Raw genomic sequence first — 2,920 nt, 5'->3', positions numbered from 1 at the left:
TAGAATCCACAGTTTTATTTCTAACGTGGGGGAAAAACCTGTCTGTCTGGATAGATAAATAGACAGATGGGAGAAGCATTCTGTTTATTTAGTAAAATATGCTCTTTATTACCACCAAAGAGGAAGATAAACATTGTTATAACGATGAGTTTAATGGGTTCCTCGGCATCACGGTGGGATCCGCATGCAGCACAGAATTATCACCTTCTGTGTCCTATGGGCTCAAAATGTGGTCATAAATATTTTGTACTTGTAAATCAGGATTTGTATGTGTAAAAAAATTTTGTGTGTGCGTAAAAAAGATTTGTATGTGTAAAAAAGATTTGTGTGTGGACTTAGACAAAAAAAACCCCTGCAAGTTACAAATACGAATTTTGACCCCATTTTTCTTCCTTTCATCTGATTGGTGAATGTCATGTCAATCACAAATGTAACAATCCAATCAGAGAACAGATGGGTTTGGCTGTCGAGGGGCGCTTTTTTTTGAACTGCAGGTCTTTGAAGGGAATAAATGCCTGTTTTCATGCCAACCCAGCGTTTTCCTTCATCACCACGAAGGAAAACAGTCTGTGGTCGTCCGAGTTTGGTGATTTTTGTGTCACAGGTCTACGTGTTTCATACAGGGACTTCCACAGCCTTTTCAACAGCGCTGCGGACCGCGGGGTGGGGGCGGGCAGTGTTTTGGAAATGACAGTCTTCATTACAAAGCTTTCTTCGTTATGAATTAGCATACATGTTTTTATTTAACATTTGAAGAACTAGCAAGAAAAACAGAAACTCTTGTAGAGGACATAAAGTCAGAGATAGAAACGACAAGGAGCAGGTGCATCTAGTACAGGTAGTGCTGCTGCAAAAACCCACAGAGCCCAGCAGCCAGCAACAAATTCTGGATCCTTTGCTTTTAGTTAGCAGTTAGCATTAGCAGCACATCCTGCGTCCGATGTGAAATGACTTTTATGCTGCGCACTGTGACTCACAGCAATGGTCCCGGGTCAGCCCTGACTTTGTGTTAAACTAATCCTAAAGTAATAATGGTATTTCTAACCACTGATATACCACAACTTTTTCCTTTCAACAGCTACTGAAAGTTAGAGGACCTAGCTGCTATCGGATATTTATATAGAGATCCTCCAGCTTCAAACTGTATTACCCTTCAAGGACCAGCAGTTCAAAAAAGCGCCCCTCTGACAGCCAAACCCATCTGTTCTCTGATTGGATTGTTACATTTGTGATTGACATGACATTGACCAATCAAATGAAAGGAAGAAAAATAGGGTCAAAATTCGTACTTGTAACTTGCAGGGTTTTTTTTTGGCTAAGTCCACGCACAAATCTTTTTTACACACACAAATCTTTTTTACACATACAAATCTTTTTTAAACACACACAAATTCTTTTTACACATACAAATCTTTTTTACACGCACAAATCTTTGTTACGCACACACAAATTCTTTTTACACATACGAAACTGATTTACAAGTACAAAATATTTATGACCACATTTTGAGCCCATAGTGTCCTTTTATCAAAACTGAAAAAGATCATGTATTTTAGTTCAAAGGTGGCAGACTTTTTAACATGGGCTTCAGCTTCCTTAAGCACTTTTCAAACTGTTTCTTTGGATATAGGCGGCTCACTGGAAGCATGGCTGTCAGGAAGCAATCTGAAGGAAGTGAAGTGGCAAGAAAAGAGTGAGTTATGCCACATTATATAAGAACTGGACTGGAAATTGTTGGCAATAGGTTTTGTGGAGTGAGGAATCCAACTTTTAATTTAAATCATTACATTGTTTAGAGGAGGTCAGGAGAGAGGTATGACTGTCTCCACCTTCTATAAAACATGATGGAGACTGTGTCATTTCAGCCACCCGTCCTTCAACACCGTGGAAGCGGTGTGGGAGCTTTGAAGCCTTGAGCTATGGAATTTGGTTGTTTTGGGGGGGTTCCTGACAAGAGTCGACCAGCATCCAAATACGAATGCTTCGAATGTACATCAGAAAGACTTGAGAAATATTCCTGAAGACAACTAAAAGAAATAACTGGAGAGGTTTCAGGTTCAGACTGTGGCGAAGCCTCAAAGTGGACACACCAATTATTAACGTTCAAGTCTGTTAGAACAACACAAACTGTTTGTGCCTTATATAATGTATTTTCACAGACTATTCCCTGTTTCAATTAATCAGTTATTTAACATTTTCATAGCAAAATGTAATTTAAAAAACTGAATAAGTAAAATTAAATTAAATTAAATTAAATAAATAGGCTGCATAAGCTTCATTTGGGCCAAATACAAAACAAAAACTTGCTCCACATAAAGATAAGTGTTGCTGGAGCTTTAGACTTAACATTTTTTGTACTGACTTTGAGCTCATTATTATTCAAAATCATTGTTTTAAAAACTTTTTATTATATCACCCACCATTATCATATGACCTTTTTACTTTAACTGATCCAATACAGTGATAGCAAACTGGATAGCCGTATAGGCTAATGGTTCTGTTAAATGCTGGGTTTTCCATTATATTTCACCAATTGTATAATAAATATCACCACCTGTGCTCCTACAGCTTTGAACTATGGAATTTGGTTGCATTTTTCTTTCACCACATTTGGATGAGCGGGTTGAGTTGGGAGGTTATCAGACTAGCTAGCTAACTAACCCAACTAGCATTACTTACTGTCATATTAATGGAATGTTAATATTAACTAGAAAAAAATATAAAAATACAAAAGCTTAAAACTCAATCAATAAACTGTAACACTGATTCTTCAGTGTCTTTTCAGCCCATTTGCATCCCCAGGGCATGACAAATTTGGCTGTTTCAATTTGACACTTTCAAAAGTGTTACTGTTGTATGACAGTGCATTTTACACTAGAATCTGGTCTTCTCTTAAACTTAACCACTTACCTTTTAATGG

Source organism: Aulonocara sp. 'chitande type north' Nkhata Bay, linkage group LG1 (genome assembly GCF_057382095.1).
Source record: "Aulonocara sp. 'chitande type north' Nkhata Bay isolate Kocher_YH1m ecotype deep benthic linkage group LG1, A_spYH_male_GT1.1, whole genome shotgun sequence".
Taxonomy (NCBI): Eukaryota; Metazoa; Chordata; class Actinopteri; order Cichliformes; family Cichlidae; genus Aulonocara; species Aulonocara sp. 'chitande type north' Nkhata Bay.
The sequence above is the reverse complement of the archived record's forward strand: the minus strand, read 5'-3'. Positions refer to the sequence as shown.